The sequence below is a fragment of the Gigantopelta aegis genome, chromosome 4 (assembly GCF_016097555.1).
Source record: "Gigantopelta aegis isolate Gae_Host chromosome 4, Gae_host_genome, whole genome shotgun sequence".
NCBI lineage: Eukaryota > Metazoa > Mollusca > Gastropoda > Neomphalida > Peltospiridae > Gigantopelta > Gigantopelta aegis.
The window spans coordinates 94575275-94599597 of record NC_054702.1 but is presented as its reverse complement, the minus strand read 5'-3'; the positions used below and the strand labels follow the sequence as shown (position 1 = coordinate 94599597).

Here is a 24323-nt window from a genome sequence, read left to right as displayed (position 1 = left end):
CATATGGTCATTCCGACACTGTTTTTTAGAGGAAACCCGCTGTCGCCACATAGGCTACTCTTTTACGACAGGCAGCAAGGGATCTTTTATTTGCGCTTCCCACAGGCAGGATAACACAAACCATGGCCTTTGTTGAACCAGTTATGGATCACTGGTCGGTGCAAGTGGTTTACACCTACCCATTGAGCCTTGCGGAGCACTCACTCAGGGTTTGGAGTCGGTATCTGGATTAAAAATCCCATGCTTCGACTGGGATCCGAACCCAGTACCTACCAGCCTGTAGACCGATGGCCTAACCACGACGCCACCGAGACCGGTACAATTTGTATGTCGTTGTCATGACATTAGTGTCTCAGACTCTATTACTCTAAACGTTTTATTAGCACCAGACAAGTTCATGACCAGTATGTATAAGAAAAGTTTGTTTCTACTGGATTCTATTGATTAATTAATTATCAGCTATTGGATATTAAACATTTCGGAGGAAACTCGCTACATTTTTCCTAATGCAGCAAGGGATCTTTTATATACACTTTCCCATAGACAGTAAAGTACACACCACGGTCTTTGTCCAGTTGTGGTGCACTGGTTGGAACGAGAAAAAACCCATTCACTTAAATGGATCCACTGAGACGGTTCGATCCTACGACGCAAGTACCTCAAGCGAGCACTTAACCAACTGAGCGAAATCCCCCCCCCCCCCCCCCCCCCCCCCCACACTTGAAGAAAACGTCTTGCACGGACTGTGTGGCGGTTCATTTCAGTTAGTTAAGGACACGGTGTTTAACGTAAACATTCAGAGCAAACTGTTATAGCGCACGCCTGTCATGGGCGCAATTCCTGACTACTGCTAGCTCTTACAACCAGGGCCCCGTTCCACGAAGCGATCTTAGCCCTAAGATTACCTTAGGCGCATAGCTACCCTATCCACTTAAGTTGATCTCAGGGCTAAGATGGCTTTGTGGAACGGAGCCCTAGACAGAAGTGTGGCGATGCGTTGTCGGTGCTTGAGGTGTAGATAACTCTTAGCATCCATGGAGCTGCTTTGCATGATCGATTATGGGTCTCAGTATTGACGAATCACTGTCATGATACTGACGGGTCTTCACTTTATTTTGTTCGCCGCTATAGTCCTACTTTGTGGTGGTGGTGGACAAGCCTTATCTGTCTGTCCTGTCTATCCAGGGCGAAGACGATTAGCGCTTCCTATCAGGCGGTAACTGGTTTAAACTGTGTACGTTAAAGGGTAGTTAGCCATTTTGAAACTGCATGATATTCCTTTTTTTGCCTAAAATTGCGGTTCTTTTCGTTTTGCCTTTTTTTCTCAGATCTAGTCATGCGAATTTTGTTTAAATTTTTGGGCTGAAACACTATATCCATAGCTACGCCTATTTTCATCGATTTCATCTTGAACGATAACCTTGTAAATAAAACCAGATAGATAGTTATGGTACTATTAAAGTTTGTTTTGCACATTGATTTATTAATCATCGGCTATTGCATGTCAAACATGAGTCCTAGAGAGTTTTTTTTTTTTTTTTAATATGCACCATCTCACACATACCACGGTATTTGGTGCACTGGCTGAAACGAGAAATACATCAATGTGCCCACCGACGGGTATTGATCCTAGACCGACCGCATATCAAGCGAGTGCTTTACCACTGGGCTGGTACTATTAAATCAGTGAATAGGAAATACGTATAAAGACCGGAGTCAAACACTCAAAAGATTAACCACGATAATGTTATGGTGTTTCACAGGCCACTCCTAATATTACTGTATTTAAAATGTGAACAGGTCTTGGCGGTTTTCAGTGCAAACCAGATTTCCAGTATGAAGCTCCTGATTTTACTTTTTCTCATTGGTCTGACAGCTAGTGGTAAGCTGGTGGTGTTTTGCTGTTTATTTGGATTTTGGTCATGTGTTTTGTTCTTCTGTTGTTGCTGCTGTTGGTGGTTGTTGTGTTTCTCTTCTTTTTGCTTCTTGTTTCTCTAGTTTGTTTCGTGTGTGTGTCTGTTTGTGTGTGTCCGTGTCTCTGTGTGTGTCTGGTCTGTGTCTGTGACTGTGTGTGTGCGCGCGCGCGCGCTCGCACATCTATGTGTGTGTTCTACAGTTAGCCAACTATTTATTCGCTTTTGTTATATAATGTAATAATATAATTCACGTACCTTTTACTCGTTTTGCAACGATAGATAAGTGATGAAGATTTCGTGAGTAAACGATTATTTACGCCGAGTGACAACACATTACAATTTTGATATTCTTGAGTTAATTATTGAAAAGCATATGTTGGATCGATGAATTTATAGTTATTGATCACATTTACATATAAATATTTTTCCACTTTCATAATGTACTTTGTAGTTATATTTCACATGTTGTTATCTTGGTTTCTGAAAATGAATCATAATTTAATTAAGAAAAATCAATTATGCATTGCTTGTAATGATAAATAATAATAATAATAATAATAATAATGTCTCTTCTTATTCAATAAATACCCCCCTCTCTCTCTCTCTCTCTCTCTCTCTCTCTCTCTCTCTCTCTCTCTCTCTCTCTCTCTCTCTCTCTCTCTCTCTTAATATTCCCATTCGTCTAGATCTGGTATGTTACAGGCCGTTGTAATATATCTATGTAAAAAGCGTTTATAGCCTCCTTATCTATATTCAAGAGTAGCCTATTTGTCTGTAATGTATTGTTTTTTTCTTTTGCTCTGAATGCCATGTGTTACAATTGTCATGCATTACCACACGTAACAGACTTAATTTAAAATGAACTATGGACTCATTAAACGAATATTTATTTCTCATCATTTAGATTATACTAGTATTTTATGAAAACAAACTAAAGAGGAACTTGTTTGACGGAATTTATTTTCCCCTTTTTATATGATTTATAGTTAATTAGTCTGCTTAAAAATTCAAGTTAGCAATTGTCATTTTTGTGATCACCTTATTCGTGATGGCAAGTCCAGTTGTGTTGATTATATTCTAAAATATTTGTGTTTGTTGTTTCCTAAATACTTTGTATTGTTTCTATTACAGGTGACATTGTCATGAAGGGTATACCCTGTCATCTGTTTTTTGTTGGATCCATATGCTCTAGCCTCTGTCTTCAAGAAGGACTTGTTATAGCCCCCTGCAATCACACCAATATTTGTCGCTGCATTGAAAAGTGAGTACGCCATGATGAGTTTGTATCTGTTAATGGTGGTACGGGATTCAGCTCAGTCAGTTGAGTGCTCGCTTGAGGTGCTTACGTCGCAGGATCGAACCACCTCGGTGGATCCATTCAACTGATTAGTGTTTTTCTCATTCCAACCAGTGCACCACAACTGGTCAAAGGCCACGATATATGCTTTCCTCTCTGTGGGAAACTGTATTTAAACGATCCCTTGCTGCATTAGGAAAAATGTAACAGGTTTCCACTGATGAAAAAAAGTTTGTTTTATTTAACGACGCCACGATTTTTTTTTTATCTTATCATCGGCTATTGGACGTCAAACATATGGTCATTCTGACACTGTTTTTAGAGGAAACCCGCTGTCGTCACATAGGCTACTCTTTTACGACAAGTAGTAAGGGATCGTATATTTGCGCTTCGAGATCGAGGATGCCAAGCAAAGTTTCTAGGGGTTCTGGGGCTATGCTCCTCCCCCTAAATGTTTTAAAATAGGTGTCCTGAAATGCAATTTCCTCCATTCTACAAGTAAAATTCATCTCTACCTATGAATGAATAAATGTTTAACGACACCCCAGCATAAAAATACACATTGGCTGTTAGGTGTCAGCAAAAAGTTGCTAAGAGTTGAAGTCGCGTTTCCACTTGACCCGCAGTCTCGTACAAGACACACATGTTTTACGGACATTATATTGCACACACGTTAATCACTGGACTTTTGGACCAAACTGGGGTTTGGGACACCACCCTCTCCCTGAATTTGCGCCTTCTGAGCTTTATTACTGCAAATTTTAGATTGCACTCTTAATTACCTTGTATTATAAACAGTAGCAGAGGTTTCCAGACTGAACATAATAACACAATGAAATAATAATTTTATGTTATGGTCAAAATACAAGATATATTTTATTTAAATAATTGGAGTGAGCTATTCTGACGCACGGATTACTTGAACAGTTAAACTTAGTATTTCGAGTACTGATTCTGTTTTGAGTTTCTACTCAAATTAATTACTAGAACCATAATGCAACCTTAGCACAGTTATTACATTATAATCATATGTAAACTATAATAATGTTTTCTGTTTTCCTTTCAGACCGACTACATAAGGCGATGACATAATAACTGGTGTATTCAGTGCATAGTTCCAACACAATAAAATGATAAACATCTGTAGTGTGGAGTGTTCACTTTAATATGGTTCTTACTTATTGTCATTCAGTGTTTCTATTTGTAGTAATAACAATTAACAATGCTGGCAATAAAGCTTCTTTATATAATTGTGACGGTACATGCTCTTAATTTTGTTTTCGCCTGTGGCGATATTAATTGTTTTAGAAGGCCATGTGCTGTTCCAAACTGCACTTAGCCAGGAGGGCAACTTTTTACGTAATACTTCTGCGCGACGGTCATCGAGCTTTTCTAATACACACCCAGAGATTGCTCGCGGGATGGCGACAGCCAGACTGACGATCAGAGAGAAATTATACCGACTCTGGTAGAGGTGGAATATCAGATAATAAGATTCGGTGCCGCCTTGTACCCCCAGGCGATATTCTGATTTTATAATATAATTGGTAATATAAAGCTTAGCCAGTCATCCTAGAGGACCTAGGTAAACTGTAGGTTATTGTCTTTATTGTGATAGGTACCCGTATTAATTCTGTGTTACAAGGTTACTGAATGAGTAGTTAGGGTTAATTAAAAATTAACCAGTTAGGAATAGAGCTGTAATTCCTTTATTAATTAAGTTCCCCTAGAAGCGTTTCTCAATTATCACACGTGTGGGTGTTGTGTCACGGTGAAGTGATTAGCATATTGTGTAAACTAGACACCTAGAGATTAACTAATTAAGTGATCAGTTCTGGGTTGATATTATTGTTGTTATTAATTAACTACTGCGGCAGTACATTTGTCAGCGTAGGTTAATACAGATTCCAAAGTGTATTGTGTTTTTGTTGTGTTTTCTAGTGAACTAAACGTGCTATATTACATATACTTTATATAAGATCGTATCTCTGATCATACCTAGACGAGCCGTACTCGGGTAAATACCGGCCGTTACAGAGAGATCTAATAGATATACAGTTAGGAGAGATATTTGGACAATCGTGTTTTATTCAGTTACGGGTATTACAGAATCCCCGTGACAATAATCTACTAATAATCGAGTCAATCGCCTTGAGGGAAATTTCATTTTGCGAAAAGAGGCCATTTTATGTCGATAGTTTTGTTGATGTTTTGTTTTTAGAGAGAATGGTTCATGTAGAGTATGGACGAAAACGTTAACATTAACTAATCTCCGTTTACGTCAAAATTACATATGACTACTAGTATATACTAAATAATACTAAAACGTATACAAAACACGTAATATTAAGTTTTAAACCTATACCAACGTTCATCCATATGGACGCAAACGGACTGCATAATATGCATTTGGTATGTTTCTCTTCTTTTTCCAGTAAATAAAATGACCACCCTCTGTGTTATGCTGGACCTTGAGAAAATGTAAAACAAGTTTCAATTGCAGACTTCGTCTAAACATATTTAATACACAGATAGTCCACGCTTAACCATAGTGTAGTCACATACGTTTAATAAAACCACTAGGCATAATGATAAATTAATCATCGACTATTGAAAGTAAAATATAATTCTGACACAGTTTTCAGTTTAGATTAGCAGAGAGGACAGCATATACCACGACCTTTGGTTTATACCAGCCGTGTTGTCGATTACACAGCGGGATATGAATAGACTATAATAGAATAGATGATTAACGACACCCCAGCACGAAAAATAAAGGGTGGGAAGGGGAGATTTGTATTTATTATTAAATGAGCTTCCATTTCGAGTTAAATCTTTCTTCCTTTTCGCGAGCTATAGATTGTGATAAATTGGAAATATACAACGCGCGACATAAACTTCATCGGTTCTCTTTGACGCAAACAGAGTGCAGTTTAATAGTTTATCTACTAGCCAAACAATATTTCAAACCATTACAACAATGAAATTCATAAAGGATAAGACAAACACCAATCAAGTCGTAGTGTGACGTCATGAAAAATATATACTAGTAGAGAGAAATATTACTTTCACCAACCAAGATATTGTGGACTATTGGTAAGAAGAAAAAAAGAAGAAGAAGAGGGGGAAGGAAGAAGAAGCAAAATGATGCCACACCTCATTATGATTAGGAAGAAAGGAAGAAAATATTTTATTTAACGACTCATTCAACACATTTTATTTTCGGTTATATGGCGTCGGACATATGGTTAAGGACCACACAGATATTGAGAAAGGAAACCCGCTGTTGCCACTTCATGGCCTACTGTTTTCGATTAACAGCAATCGATCTTTTATATGCATCATCCCACAGATGGTCTTTCATATACCAGTCGTGGTGTACTGGCTGGAACAAGAAGTAGCCCAATGGGCCCACCAACAGGAATCGATCCCACACCAACCGAGCATCAAGCAAGCGCTTTACCACTGGGCTACGTCTCGCCCTATGATTAGAGTTATAGGAGTTGTGTTAAAAAGGTGATTGTCATTAACATCGATTCCTTGAGCAATCTTTAACAACAACTATATGCTTATTACGTAACAGCCTTTGATTAAACACTGTCGCAGCCATCGCGAAGATTTCGTTCGTATAAAATAGTGTTTGTATTTCGAAAGATCTACTCACCAACATTTAAACACATTATACTAGATATAGGGGCGGGACGTGGGCCAGTGGTGGAACGCTCGCTTGATGCGCGGTCGGTTTGGGATCGATCCCCGTCGGTGGACCCATTGGGCTATTTCTCGTTCCAGCCAGAGCATCACGACTGGTACAACACGAAGGTTGAGCTGAGATCCTTGGACTGGGCTCCCTTAAACATTTCGTAACTTGTCTTCCATCTTGAACTAGTATCCGACATAAAATATATATCGATATGTGTATGAGTAATAACACATTTAATCTGAAATGCTTAAGTTTCCCTGAAAAGGGAATTATGTTTGTGATATCGTTTGTACAAGACACTGATACGTCGAGAGTTAACAACGATAATGGCCTGGTGTTTCCCAGGCCTTTCCTGATAATTATAGACACTATCGGTGAAATACACTTTATAAGCAGACGTATATTCACAAATTTAACTGTTTTCAAATATGAAGTTCCTGATTTTGTATCTTCTGATTGCTGTGGCAGCTAGCGGTGAGATCAGACTAATCATTGTTATTTTAAACATTTATTTTATTCATTAGTTTTATGAGATCATGAATCATAAAAACAAATGTGCGCACTCTTATCTAACTGGCTAGTCTTAATCAAACATATTACTTTCAGTGGTTTTGTGGGTTTATCTCTGTATGCGTTTCTGTTCGTCCATTAAGCAAGTTAAAGTTTATTTTGTTTAACGGCACTGGTAGAGCACATTGGTTTATTAATAATCATCAGCTACTGGATGTCAAACATTAGATAATTTTGACATACAGTTTTAGAGAGGAATCACGCAACATTTTTCCATTAGTAGCAAAGGATCTTTTATATGTACCATCCAACAGAGAGAATAGCATATACCACGGTTATTGATATACCAGTCTTGGTGCACTGGCTGGAAGGAGAAATGGACCAATGGGCCCACAGACGGGGATCGAACCTATACCGACTGCGCATCAGGTGGGCGCTTTAGGCTATGCCCTCTGCCCCCATTAAAAAACATGTAAAAGGTACAAATAGCAAAATAGCATATACCGAAGGCTTACAGACTGAACTTGTAATGTTCACTTTTACTTAAAATGAGAGTAGTCTCATATTCATTACTTTCCTTCTTTTTTCTTCCTTCCTTCCCTCCTTCCTTCCTTCCTTTCTTTCTTTCTTCTTGTTCCTTTTCTTCTTCGTATTCTTCATCGGCGTATTCTTCTTATCCATGTTTAACGTTTTAATATATATTTTTTCTTCTGTAAATCATGGTTTTGGGTTTGGACAGATTAGTCCGATATATCGGCAGCATATAGCTAACACCTCGATACCTTTCTCATTAAGGCTACTACAGGTGCCTGCATTATAGTAATGCATATCATAGTCATGCCGATTTAAATAATTTGTATCAGTGGCTTTAATGGTTTCCATTGCAGCTGAGATTTTCACCTTTAAGGATGTACCCTGCCATCAATTCTTCCTGGGATCCGTGTGTCCTTTCGTCTGTATAAAAAGAGGACTTAAAACAGCCCCATGTGGCCCCAACAATACTTGTCGTTGCAGCAGAGAGTGAGTACTCCACGGATAATCAATACTACAAGACCGTTAGTGTATTCAAGTTCAAGTTCTTTATTTGCCTGGAATGTTACAACTCATCAACTGAATACAAAACATAAATAATACAAACATAGTTATACAAAATACACACGTGCAAAACAATGGTGGGTGTGATATTCGAAACCTTAAATGTGCAGATGAAGTCCATGGAGTACATAGCCGTGACACGACTGCAAAATCAATATACGTTTATACAACACTACAATATTTCATACTGTTTTTGTTGTTGTTAGTTTCATTGTCAACAGGTTAGCCAAATAATAGACTGTGACTTTTGTTAATTTTTTTATCTATTTATTTATTTATTTATTTATTTTATTTCTGTTTTATTGTATTCAGAACTACATTAACATAATTAATAAGATAAACCGGATATGTCTAGGTCAAGTGAAATTTAAAATGTTAGCCTTTAACCGAAGCAAGGTTTTCTGAAGCACGGCCAACCTGAACATGTAAACTTCGTCAGTTCTTGAACTAGGGCTTTTTATTGTCCAGTAAATAGAGGATACTGCATGATAGGTCGTTGGATTTGTTTCAAAACGTGTCTAACAAGCGAAAGCTAGTTAGATACTTTTTAAAATAAATTGTTGTAAGACATTATATCTAACAATCACGAATGTACTATTATTTTTTTTATTCTAATTATAATAATAATAATAATAATAATAATTATTATTATTATTATTATTATTATTATTATTATTATTATTATTATTATTATTATTATTATTGCTACTACTACTATATTTCTCGTACATATTATCTTTTAAAACGGGTTTCAATACATTTAAACGTATTTCCAACCAAAACGGCACTTGCAATTACAGTTCATTTAGCGTCTTAGTGCAATCAGTTTCAGGTTAATTTATACGTCATAGAGCAGTCAATTTCGATCGTCCTTATTTCATTGGATGATATGGCTGAGGTGTCCGGGCCATCACCTACCCTGTCGTGTATACTTAAATCGTTAATACACGTGTTTTATTCTCATGTGACATCATAATTAACGACTGATGTTTTCACCAACGGATACGTCAAAAAGGGTAATGTAACACTTATAATATATATTTGATCTGTGATGAAACCGTTTTATTGTTTTGTTTTTCCTTTCAGGTAAGACCCATAGGCCAAGGGTGTTAAGACTTGTGTGTTCACAATTCCAGCCGAATAAAATTATTATTATTTGAAGTTATGCTTATTAGTTTTTAGTATTCACACTAGGTTATCTTACATTAGCGATATTTACACATTCGACCATCCCCATAGTGAGTCGGTAAATATACTACAACTGAGGGAGTGCATTCTAACTGCCACGGAGTACGTCGTGATGTGACAATACATCTCAAAAAGTAACAAGTATGTGACATTAATCCATACCTTTGACGACACACTATTGTTCTAACTGTACTTTTTTTTTCAAGAATCTACAGTTGAGAACAATGCAATGTAAAACAAAAAATTCAGCTCGGGGATTCGAACCCAAAACAGATTTAACATTTACAATGTAAACTAGGATAACGCTTTAGCCCACGAGGTCACAAAATTGCTACACAATTGCCACATTGAATGAACATGTAATTTAAGCCTTGTAAACCTGATACTAGTGATTGTAATGCAATCAAGCGGAATACAGCGAAGATAGTCGAATGGTAAATCGAAGGAAGTTTGTTTTGTTTAACGAAATCACTAGAGCACATTCCTTTATTGATCATCGGTTACTGGATGTCAAACATTTGGTCATTTGACATATAAGTCTCAGAGAGGAATCCCGCTACATTTTTCCATTAGTAGCATGGGATCTTTTATATGCACCATCCCACAGACAGGATAGCACATACCACGGCCTTTGATATAGCAGTCGTGGTGCACTGGCTGGGACGAGAAATAACCCAATGGGCCCACCGACGGAATCGTTCAGGTTAGGTCCGAAAGAATCCATTCGTTTTGGGTTATAAGTTTTGAAATTATTCCTTGCCATTTTAACCAGTTTTTTCATTAAATAATGTAAAATATCAGATACAGTAATTTGGAAGATACATTAAAACGTTAATGAACAATGGATTACGTTCTTTGTCACGAATTCACACTGTGGCGTACATTCTTCATTACAGAAATCAACATATTTACTTTAAACCAAACAACATATACAAAAAAAATCAAGGGAACACCTATCGTAAGAATAAATCGCTGACGGTCGAATATTGAGACATATCGCATTCGACAGTGTTTTAAGGGCGGGATGTAAGCCAGTGGTATTTAAAGCGTTCGCCTGATGCGCAGTCGGTCTATGATGGATCTCCGTCAGTGGGCACATTATGGCTTCTTCTCGTTCTAGCCAGTGCACTACAATTGGTATATCGAATAGAAGGTGAGATGGTGTATATAAACGATCCCTTGCTAACAATAGAAAGTAAATGTAGCGGGTTTTCAACAACATTCTGACACGTCTACTCCGTCTAACCCTTCTGTTCTTAAAAACAGGAGCTAGTAAAGGTTAGACTATATCCTCTATGTGGCAAGGAAGTAAATCATAATGCATCATTTGCCCAGGGAAATCACATATATACTCACGAAGAAAAGGTTTCTATGCATCATTATAATTTCAGTGAGACATACATTTTTAAAATTTAGAAATGTTGTCTTTTACATTGATCCTCTCCTGTCTTCTGAACCTGACGTGCGGTCGACACAATGCTTGGTGCGCCGTCGGTGACGGTGTAACAGAACAACGTATTGATGTACGGTCATGGTCGTACTTTATGATCACCTAATCGGTTGCTTACAGTTCTTCCTCTGATTGGCCTTAATTCAGGGATGTACTGGGATGTTAAACTTGTCATTTTCAAATGATTCCATATGTGTACCCGCTTGATATTAACGATTTGCTAACGTAAACTAAACATAGACGATCCCTAGTATCTCTAAACTGTCAAGAACATCTCCGCAGACATAATGTTCCGATAAACACTAACATTATCAGCAATAATGTGTGTGCCATATTAACCTCAATCATACCCATCGTTCGAAGACGACGATTAGATACCAACACAATGAAAATCCATACAATAGTTTTAAGAGTCCAATGATAACAAAAATGACGTCAAACATGAATACGTGACCAAGAATTTTAATAATGCAACTTGTGGCCACAAAGCATGAATAGCTCGTGCAATTGACAGAACACCGCTGGAATATCGAAGGGAGTGGCTACATGTTCATTTACCGAATTTTTTATGACCAGATTTCAAGTAAATTATATTCTATTTTGCAATTATTTGGTGCACAGGAACTTTATTCCGCGGGTATATATTGATAATACACAGTCCATGCTTTGTGCTCCAGAGTGGTCTGAACTAGGTGTTATGCACCTAAATCAGGAGAGAAATATTGCAATATTGGAAGCATCACCAGCTTCTAGAAAGTCACTACACCCTAGGCGTGCATCCATACTCTGTGTACACAACTACATAACACATTTGTGAACAATAATCACAGGGTGCAGTCCTTCGAAATATACATTTTCTTGCTTGCAAACCACTAAAACATTTTGAATGGGCTGTATTTTGAATGTACTACATTCATAATGTTGGGGTTTGGGGGTTTCTTTTGTTTACTTCCCTTGGTAGAACGCCGCTAAAACTAATTATTGATCAACGAATTATAGGATTCTGGGCACGTATTGTTAAAGGTAAATCCACAATAATCTCTCGATAACTTCTTAATTATATCATAAAAGACTTTACTGCAAACGGGCTAGAACATTTAATTCGCTTGTTGAATAACCAACTGAACGTGTTAAACGAAGGCAATTAGCCCACACTTAAAAACATGGCATAACAACATCGAGTCTATATCCGAGGGAAAACATTTTATTTTTAAACAAACTTAAAATTAGGAAAATTACTTTATTGAACGTGAATATGAACTGTTTTTGCGTGCTTATATACCACGAAAGTTTAAAGCACGCTCATCTCTGGCTTAGCATCTGACATCGCCAGTGACGAAGTCCGGGACGGGTGAGGGAGGGGATGGTAAGTTTGAAGTGGGCGGAATTTGGTATAAACAATTTCCAAGTTAGGTCAAAGACCAAAAGCCAAAAATGACAGCTGACACATTCTACTCATGTCTCAATCTAATTAAAATTAGCTCCACTGTTACATGTGGATCTAACAGCAGCCCGTTGGAGCTCATGCCCAGTTGACCTTTCATTCGACCAATCAAATTCTTACTTGCAAAATCATGCAAGTGATTTGAAAATAATTTGAAAATATTCGGAATTATGCCGAGGGTATAGGAAATGATTTGGGTGAATTACAAAGTATGCCGGAAACTAATTTCAATATAAAATTCGTTTCAAGACCAGCAGAACTAATTTTAATCAGATTGCTCATGTCTGAAACAACAAAACATTAACTCCAAAATTTCTCGACCAAAAAGGTTATGAGGTGGTTTGAGCAATTTTGACGGGCCAAAATAAAGTACGTCGGACTATTTATATAAAAAATAAACAAACATTTTGAACTGCGGACAAAAAAGTTAAAATTCGACTAAGTCTTTACCAGGAGGCAAAGATTCGTTGAAACGTTGGCTCTATGGCGTGCTGGTGGGCTGCGAACCGGCAAAGCTGGGGATTAGGCGTTCCCATCTCTAGTGGAAAAGGATAGCACACAAACTGGAGTAGTGTTTCCCGAAGAGAGCTTTAACAATCATGTGGATGGTGTGGCTCTCCATCTCTGCAACTAGGATCGCTTGGCGGTAGACTCCCTCACTGCGTTGTGTCACCACAAGCCCCAACTTGCCGGTCCCTGACTTAATGGTGTGCAGAAGGTAGGCACTTCCGTCCGGTAGTGGATTGAAGTCAGTTTCAACTAAGCCGCCCATCAGCTTTGACGTATCCGTAGTGTCTCTCTGGATACACCACAAGAAGCTGGATCGGATCTTACTGATCTGTACATTCCTAACAGCTTTGGATTGGGTGGCCGGCTGGGTCTCTTGGTTGAGCGGTGACCTTCCGTCAATCGACCCCGGTCGGGCCAACGGGTCGTAGATACGAGGCACCAGTGACTGGGGACACGCTCCTGTAGCCGTGGTGAGAGGCGAGAAAGGGTCGTCACACGGAGTCTCAGACACCAGACCGTTGAGTTCCTCCCTCGGCATTTTCAGTTGAGCCGACTGGGCTAGCTTGGCTGGTGTCGCGGACTTCCGCTTGCCTGGGGGCCGCGACGCAGAAGGAGCTGCCGTTGGTAGTTTAGCCCCCCCCCCCCCCCCACGTGCCGTCCATAACACACGTTTCCTCTTCCTCTCCTTCCATTGCTTCCTCTTCTTCTTCTTCTTCTGTAAATTGTTGCCGTACACCAAGGTTATAGTTGCCCGTGACCAGGTGTACGCAACGCGGAACTCCGCCAAAGTGCCGAATAAAACGATCATAGCCCCCAGGTGGGACAGGGGGAGATCGTGGTCACAACAGATCACATCATGTTTCATCGCTGGTCGATATAAGACTCATTACTTTATTTAATTACCCAAACAATTGTGGACCATCCTTCTGAAATTCAGAACATATAGTTACTATTTACCCATAGTAACAAGACGCTGGAATAGCCAGAGCTCACCCTGTGCATTGCCAAATTAGCCAATTGCTAATCTTTTTACAAAATGGCTAATAAAATATTCCTCAAATTAACCACATTTTAATAATTTTCAAGGAAATACGCTACATTTCTGAAAATTGGCTAAACCAGAATTTTTTTCTAGAGTGAGCCCTGAATAGCACCGCAATCGAAAACAGATTATGTACATTGTGCGAATAAAATGATATTGGAGATGAAATCACTACTTATTTAAATGTAATTATTTCATGCACACACGCAAAAGTCTTATAAAGCCATATTATTATTTTTAAAAAGCTAGCACACTTAAATTCAAAGAACTGTTTCATTGTAATAGCAGAAGCAATCTCCGTAAAATGTCAAAATTTATTTCTGAAATTACAAATAAATTCAGTAAACCACAGAGACATCTCCAATGTCATTTGATACTTTAAAAATACTGACTTGTAAAAATCGTTCTGCTATATTTAATTGTCTTGTCACCATGTGTCTTCTTTTTTAAAATGTGTAAATAGCTTTTTCTGAATTATGTTTTTATATATTCTATGAAGAACTGTTGTCATCTTGTCACTGTAAATACCCATTGTACAATAATTCCTCATATGATGTCGTTTGTCAGCCTGAGTGTAGCGAAATAATGTTTCAAGTTTCATGTTTTAAAGTTACTCCAAGACAGCGTGCTTCAAAACAATTGTCTTGGGATTAGCACGTTCACCATACACTATGCTCATCCAGCTGATCGTGTTAGTAGTGTGTAAAACGGGGAATATCATTTAATGCGTGTTTGTTGTTCAATTAAGCTATTTGCAATGAACTCAACTTTGCGTTTTCTCTATTACAACTATGGCTTGTGAAACACATAAATATCTATGAATATCATTTGTTTGGTGTAGGTAAATAAAAAAGTTAGGTTTAATTGCCATCTAACTAGGTTTATCTGATATTGCCTTTGACATTGTCATTAAACTCTTTGATGTGTTGTAAATAACCAAATATTAATGTTATGCTATTCAACCATTCGGTGTACAGATTGAAAACAGCAGAGATGAAGCCGGTAGTTATCATAATATTTGTAGTCGTTGTTCATCATTCTGTAAAAAGGTAGGGTAAAGTATTTAAACGTTTCAATTGTTTTCTTTTTATATTCATTTTAAGAACATTTTCATATCTAAAACATATACCAGTTTCATATATTAGATTAAACATAACTCGGGAAGCGCCCGATCTTTTGTTTTCAATATCGATCATTATTTATACTTATACAATTCCCCATATACACATACATAATACGTAACGATTCTGACACGATATTTTTATTGTTTAAATTTACAGTAAAACAAATATAAGTATTACATTCACTTAATGTTGGACAGTATCGTGTCACTCTTTGAACATTCGATCTTAGGGTGATTTAACTTAATGGCTCTTTTGACATGTTACTGCTTCGGTATGTACTGTTTGGGCGCTTTGGTCATGAGGCCTGTATCCCCGTAGTGGACTTGGAGATGTCGTTTTATTTCTGACTTAGTCGGAAGAACAAACGATTTATGACAGTATTAGTATCTGCCATCTTATTTGGCAGCCATGCATTCTTCATTTTGAGTTCACAGACAACATCCTTCTGATTCATCGACAGTTTTATGCAAACTGTGAAATCACTTTTATTCGTGTTGGTCTCAATTTTGTGTAATTCGTGAACCAGTCCAGTCAACGAAGTTTAGAACACAACAAAAATATAGCACATGTATACATATTCAATTTAAGTACCACAAAAATTAAAACCCACACAAATAATGGATTTCACACCAGTTTATTTTGCACAATATTGTTGAGTATAGCAGTAGCGGGTGTATTGGTGTATGGGTGTGTTCTTGCAACATCATTTTCACGACTAGAAAAATCTTCACATGAAAGCCGAATATGTTCAAATCGGGGAGGAATAGGTTTTAAACGCCTTGTCTAATATATATATATATCTGAACTTGTTTGAACAAGTCATGGAATGGACCTAGATATTACTTCCAAGTTACAACACTACGTACAAAGGTAGAGAATGTTCCATGATGTCACACTCACCTCACCACATCCATACACTATATACACATGATCGATAACTGATGTTCCATGTCACACTCACCACGTCAAAGTCCCACACTATACACACATGCTCGAGAATGGTTCATGGTGCCATACCCATAACGTCAAGTTCCCACGCTATGTTTACATGGTAGAGAGTATTCCATAATGCCACACCCACAACGTTCCTATACTAAGCACACATGGTAGGGAATGTCCATATACCAATCACAACGCCAAGTTCCCACACTAAACACATATGATAAGAGAATGTTCCTTAATGCCACACGAACAACGTCAAGTTCTCTAACTAAGCACACATGGTAGATAATGTTCCATGATGTCACATCCACAACGTCAATGAACAGGCCATTGGTAGAGCATTAGTTTGAGGTGAGATGGGTCGCATGGTCGATGGACTCGAATTTGTTTTGTTCCAGCTAGAGTCCCACGAATGGTTGTGTTATGTACTGTCCTGTTTAACATATGTCATATGTAAGATTCCTTGCTACATTTTCACAGGTTTAGCCTGTGTTGCGGTTCGGGTGTTTTCTATCACTCTAGACGAAGTGTGAAAACTAATCATATGTTAGACATCAAATAGATGATGCTTTCATACGGCGTCTTCCACGTGCTCATTGTATTTAACAACCTGGTATTACCATATTGTACATTGCAGTAATGATATATATATATATATATATATATATATATATATACATGTCTAGTTAGATTTAAAGTCTTCAAGAAAACACGTATTTAATATATACTATATTTGTGTTCTGAAAGCGTTACATAGTGTGGAAACTCACATCATAATGTTACGCACTACTCCACAAAGATTTGCTAATTTCGATTCTATGATATTACATATCTATCAGAGAATCTCTATAAAGTTAATTAATTTTGAGGCAATAGTGTGCGCAAATGATAATAATCCCAAAACAAATCAAACAAAAACCACACAAAAAACCAATGACAACACCCCCCCTCCCCCAACCCCACAGTTTTTTGTTTACTTGTTTTTTGGGAGATATATTGTTATTATTGTTGTTGTAGTAGTTATTGTTGTTATTATTATTATTACCCTTTCTCGTCACCTGTGTCCAGAAACGGAACTGTTATATATGAAGTGTATGGCATTGACATCCTTGACACGATGGCAACACATTTTTACTTTATGTAATGATATATTTTTATTTATGTTACTTAAAACATAATTCGTTTACCAGTTTGTTAAATGCAAAGCATTGGTGGTATATGTTTCTCTGAATAAGTCAAAACGAAATTTCATAATTTGAATCTTGTATTATCAAGTAGAGATCATTAGTGTTATAACATATATTATGCTTATTGTTGTTATTATCGTTATCGTTTTGCCAGATATTAAATGGGATTTTCATCCAGGTTGTCAACAGCTGCCGTTTAAGAATCATCCTGGTGTTTTAAGTAGTCATCATTTTACGATGGGGGCGCGATGTAACCCGTCAGAGGGCCATTTGGACTATATCTCGTTCCAGCCATTGCTCCACATCTGGTGTAACAAAGGCTGTGGTTTTCTCTCTTATTGTCTATTTGGTCCTTAGCAATATGTCCGACGCCATATAATCGTAATTAAAATGTGTGAGTCTTTAAATACACATTTCTTCCATAATTCACTTATCGATTGTATATAACTGCACTAAATATCTATAATTTTAGCTAAAACTGTGTTTTAGGTAAGTTATCACCCAGCCTGAGGACAATCAGTGGGGTATGTTGGTGAACGGAACGTGGAATGGTATTGCAGGCATGCTAGCCAGAAGAATAAGTTGGCGCTTGACTAAATTTGTTCAAAACAATATCTTGTTCTCTGAAGCACAAGTCGGGTGTCGAAGAGGTTACAATTTTATTTTATTTCATTTTTTTCGTTGTGTTTATATTTCAGACTGAACATATACATACAATATTGTTGTTGGTAATATATGCATTATGGTTAGATTCAAGTAAGTTGAAAAAAAATGGCTTTAAAACCTCAGCAGTTTATTTGATAATTGGTAGTTTTTTCATATTTTGCATTACTGAAGAAATCCGTTGCCACTACATATGCTATTCATTTTCATTTATCCTTTGCTCTGATGTCAACAGTGATTCATAGGTGCATGTCATCATAGCTATGTTTATTCCAATGAGCTCTGTCCTGTGCTAGTTTTGATTTAATAGTAGGATGTGTTGTTCAGTAAAGGCTTTCTAGAGTACACTAGATAGAGTTATGTTTCTTTTTGTTGTTTGATAACACCGCTAGATCACATTGATTTACTAATCAACGGTTAAATTTGACATACAGTCTTAGAGAGCTATATTGTTCCATTAGTAGGAAGGGATATTTGATATGGACCACCTCACAGAGAGTATAACACATGCCACAACCTTTGATATGTCAGTCGTGGTGCACTGACTAGAACGAGAAGTAGGCCAATGGGCCCTCAGACGGGGATCCTAGAGCAACCACGCATCAGGCGAGCGCTTTACCACTAGGCTAGGTCCCGTCCACACTAGACAGAGATTCGTGGAATTAATTAATCACTAGTTTGCCAAATGCCCATTCGATCCTACTTTCTGCAAAAATACGGTATTGATCTTGGATAACAGTTTTGTCGTTCAGATTGAATTTATTGATACATGCATTTCAAATATGTCATACATGTCTTACATTAGACCAGCTGAAAACGTACAAATGAGTTTATATTTACCTCACATTTACAGGAGGCCGATTTGCAAATATCTAGTCTGACTATCCATGAGGACCATGCTATGGTAATGCATTTCCTTCATCCTCAAGTACATACTCAAAATGTGGATGTTATGTACAAGAGACTTGGTCTGTACGAGGACACCTGGTTCACGTACATCAGACAGTTCAAGCCTATGGTGTTCCTGTGTATTAGAGTGTCTGCCGCAGTCTTTTATCTCCTCCATATCTTATCTGAAAGCTGCAGATATCCAGAAAAGTCATCACAAAGAAACCTTGGTTCCATTTATTGCTAACGAATGTTTTCTTTACAATGGCATCGGCAGCTTAACAAAGTAGTTAAACATTTTAAAATCACATAATGTTTATAAATGTTTTTGTTTTAATTTTAATAATTAATAAAGAGGTAATTTTCATTTGAAATGTTTATCATCTTATATAATTGATTCTCATTATATTTTAAAAAACAAAATCATTGCATTGATTCATAGTAATCATTTGGTCATAATCTTTACCTTCCACACAAATTTGGACTCAATAATGGTTCTATTGTTTTGATAATCGCATTTACGATATTTCATACATAGTTTTATTGTATGGATATTAATATGTTATATTTCAAGGTCAAGTTGTCAAGACAGGACCCACTCCGAGCAACATCTTGATAGCGTCTTGGAGATTGTTCCTCATAGTTACAACGGCTGCCTACACCGCTAACCTGGTAGCGGAAATGGCTTCAAAGAAACCACGAGTTCCTTTTAAAACACTGGGTGAGCTGGTGGACAACAAAGACTTCACGTATGGGATCTCTGGCAGGGGCATCATCAGTTTCATATTGAACGTGAGTCTTCATTATCTTATTTTGTTGTCCAGTGGCAAGAGATAGTCCAGTGTGGCAATAGAGCAGCAATGGTAATATCAGTTCATTAAATATCAACTGCATTTGTGTTAGAATGTCGTCAAATATCCATTAACTTCTTTCCATCCTACAGCTTTAGCCTGCATTCATTGAAAACACAAGTTAGCTCTTTAATAATTATTATCAGGATGAAACTTTACACGTCACATTTTCTCAATTTCTGTTCAATTACAAAAGGTTAACGAACAAAGTTATTATACAATAATTATGTTACGTGTCCATAAAAGGTTTCAGTTAATTTGACAATGTTACGCGCTCGACAATGACAAAGAGTAAATTCTAATATGTGTTTCAAAGCATGTTTAAAACAGTAAAACAGTATATTTTATCCGTCTCGATATTCAGAAAACAAGATGGAGATATCAAGTGTGCCTGGAGTTCTCTTCAAACCAGAGCCAAGACAGACCCGAACATTCTCAGTGGTGACTATAGCTATCATATGTAACGCGTTCTAAATGGCAGGTATGGCTGGATCCTCAGCAAAGAAAATGGCAAATTAAACAGACAATCAAACTATTCTGTAGTATTCATGAACTCTCCATTCAGCTGGCAACATATTGCTTTCGGAGTTCCTGTTGCTTCGCCTTACATCACAGATTTCGAACATATGTAAGTACAATTATGAAATCAATCAGTACTTGATGACAATATGTAAACATGATACTCAAGTTAACGGAGGCTGACTTAAAATAATATTTTAAATCAAAGTAAAGTGAAAAAAAGATACAGTAAAACGTTCTTTAATGGTAAGGAAAGAAACTAGTAATTGTATACTGACAGAATTAAAACCTATTGCACCGATTTACATGACACTGGAACGTCCATGGCGTTAGCCATTCAACCAACCGGTACATATAGAAAACCCAATGCCCGATATAACCGTATTTAAGATGAATGCTATGAAATATGGGCAATATTTTTAATGCCATCACATGTTATCAATGACTGTTATGCTAGATTTATACTTCGCAGCCGACTGAGGTTGTTGTCGAGTAGTCGACTCACTCCAACCTGATTCTGTTCACACCTAACACATTTTTCTTGTGTTCGACATCGAGCAGGCGAGTGTATTCCGAATATTTGCACGTGTGTGTTTTAGGCTTGGCAATTCATACTTGGCGAATAACCATCCCCGGCGAGTTATTCAGTATGGCGTTATGTGAGGAAATGTGTTTTATAGACACAAAAACGTAGCACTGGCATCAATCAAAAAGAGCAAATTGCAGATTGCATGTGGAGTCTTCCAAGATCAAAATGGATTGCAATCGCTAGTGTATTATATCCAGCCCACAAATTACACTAATGTTCACTATAGATAGGCCTATTTAACAATGTGTTTTGACACAATTTTATTATCTGTAGCCTTACATCGTGTTTGGCACACCAGGCATCCTAGCGTTTGGTTGTCTACCAGAAAGCAATACCAAAATTCTTTACGTATTGTTTTTTGTTGACGAAGCGTCGTGTTTCTTGTTGAAAGATTAGAATACTTTGATATGCTGGAAAATATAACTTTTAAAGGATGTCCATGCATTTTGGTTTACTGGCGGCACACGGCAGAGTGCTAGGAAACACGTAGGTGCCATAGTTCTATCTGAAAAGGAAAATCTCCAAATTCTATACTCTGTTTTTAATTTACAGAATCCCTGTTTACACTTGTATCTTTCACAACCACAGGGAACAAGTGACAGGTATTTTCCATATGAATGTTACAACTGATTAATTATTCTTACAACCGGCCTCGGTGGCGTAGTGGTTAAGCCATCGGACTACAGGCTGGTAGGTACATGTTCGCAGCCCGGTACCGGCTCCAACCCAGTTCTTAAGGGCTCAATGGGTAGGTGTAAGGCCACTACACCCTCTTCTCTCTCACTAACTACTAACCAACTAACAATTAACCTACTGTCCTAGACAGACAGCCCGGATAGCTGAGGTGTGTGCCCAGGAAAGCGTGCTTGAACCTTAATTGGATATAAGCACGAAAATAAGTTGAAATACAATACAAATATTCTTACATTTATCTAACAACATTGTCATAAACTATTAAATCAAAAGTATTAAAATGAATACTCTACAGAGAGAGAGAGGGAGAGGGAGACCAAACCTAAACTATAAACTAGGTGTGGGTAAATTGTAAGGAAAGGTTATAAATGTACATGTTAATTCTGCATAAATGGAGTTAAAAAAAAGATTGGTTTATTATAATATAACTTCCAATACACCTACATTCAAAGATGGAAATAGCTATAGTTACATATTGATACACACTGACTATACAGGAACATGAACAGACTCGTACATCCATACATCCATGTTATACATACGCAACATTTCGGTACACACACACACACACACACACACACACACACACACACACACACACACACACACACACACACACACACAACTATAATTGGATTGTATATTTAGCATGTAGATGACAACCGGAATACAAACAGATACAAAAACGAAATATTATTATAAAATTATGTCCAAATTTTGCCTGGCAACATATTAAATAAATTATTATAAATTACCCCGAATTTGGAAGTGGCCCAAAGCTCCAGAGTTTAGCAGATAAATACAATGCATTTATTGGTTTTTAGTGGAAAACATGCACTTTCTTGGTCAGCTTTTTATTTCTTTCGACGATTGCAATATAGATAATACATGTCAGTGTACATTTGAATACTGAAGGTGACACTTTTGAACACGTGCATCCTTTCCTTGAATACTAAAGGTGCCATTTTGAAATGGTACACCCCGTACGTAGAATAATCTTGTATCCGCTAATGACAGTACATTGGCGTACCAAGGATTTTATATTGTGTGTGTGTGTGGGGGGGGGGGGGGGGGGGGCACGCACACTGTTTATGATTCGAGTTATGGAGCAACAAATATAAAAGGCGGTGGGAAAAAAAGGTGTGATTTGGAGGGGTCTCGTGGCCACAAGATCCCCTCCCCAGTTACGCCAGTGTTATTAGTATTATTACATACATATACATATATGGTATGTGCTATCCTGTCTGTGGATTGGAGCATATAAAAGATCCCTTGCAGATACTTGCAAAATGTAGCGGGATTCCTCTACGAATATATGTCCAAATTACAAAATGTTTGAGTCTGAGAAATATAAAAAATACATAATTTGAAACTGAATACTACATTTCTTGGATATCAAAATGTATTGATGTAGAGGGCCAGGACAAATTATCCTTTTAGTAAAATAAAATGCATACTATATTATTATTTTACATTTATGTAAACTTTCATAAATCTTAGTCTTTGCCGATAAAAAAAAATGAGGGAAGGGTGTGATTAATTGCTCCCTAAATTTACATCACGAGGAGCAATTTTAGATATTACCATATTGAACACTGACATTTAATCCATTTGTAGTACACTCGTTTTAAATACTCACATTCTATGTGGTGCCAAAAATTACTCTCTTTGAATTAGTCTCAGGGAAGTGATGGGGAGCCAGAGCCATAGCTCCCCGTTAACGGTGAGGTTTGAATTGGTGGGGTTTTTTGTTTATTGAACTAAAATATATGTGTCATCGTTCATCATACTTCAACTTAATAATATCGTGTTTTGCCACAGATTGTCCATTCTCAGTGACAGTGGATTTGGAAATGGTTCACAACGCCATGTGACCACGAACATCAAGCAAGCCAATCACCGAGGATAATGGGCATGACTGACATCAAAGGTGTCTTCATATTCTCAGCTGCTGGAATCGGATTGGCTTTCATTATTGTAATACTTGAAGAACTTTACATATGTGCACGTGCTACGTATGAGTTTAAATAACACTGTTTGTGTCAGTTTTGTGTTATGACGATTCAGTAATCCACAGTTTCGTCAGTGTTTCAACTCTAGTGTATTGTTTCAGTTTTCAAGTACAGCTGGTGCAGTCAAAATCAGATTTGTTTCCACCTGCTGGTCATACATTTGTTAGGGTTTTATTCAACATTCGGAAATATTGTGAATTTCAAACTAGTATGTATTGTATCAAGCAATTTAAAACTCCTGAAAGTATCCGTTTTGTTACGTCTTACAGTTAACGGTGTAAGTCCAGATTGGCTTGTAAAACCTATTTGTAAAACACACACAACTACAACACAACACGTTTACACACACACACACACACACACACACACACACACACACACACACACACACACACACACACACATCATCATCATCATCTCTGAACAATTGTAAATGGAATGTAGTGTACAATTTGCGTGATGTGGACATGTTTCTCAACTGTATTAAACTCAAGTGTTGTCAGTGAGCTGCTGAGCATGAGAAATAAACAGGTGCACTGACTGCTCGTTTTCAGACATGTTTAGTAACAAAACAGAATGTAAACGTTTTAGAGTTTTCTGGAATTTTTAGAAGGCCTTGCATCTTATAAATCTTTAAAAAATTGATATGACATTGCTAAAATCAATAATCTCACATAGAATGGCAAGTAATAAAGATGAA

At 37.3% G+C, this 24323-nt stretch overlaps 2 long non-coding RNA genes across 2 annotated transcripts; both read left to right on the top strand.

The window, feature by feature from the left end:
* The first annotated feature begins 1824 nt into the window (after positions 1-1824).
* On the top strand, positions 1825-4355 carry LOC121371940. Its single transcript, XR_005957859.1, has 3 exons — positions 1825-1882; positions 3048-3177; positions 4280-4355. It is a non-coding gene; the product is annotated as an uncharacterized LOC121371940 (long non-coding RNA).
* A 2917-nt stretch (positions 4356-7272) lies between these two features.
* LOC121371935 lies at positions 7273-9682 on the top strand. The gene is made up of 3 exons (XR_005957855.1): positions 7273-7390; positions 8314-8446; positions 9608-9682. It is a non-coding gene; the product is annotated as an uncharacterized LOC121371935 (long non-coding RNA).
* The last annotated feature ends 14641 nt before the right edge of the window (positions 9683-24323 follow it).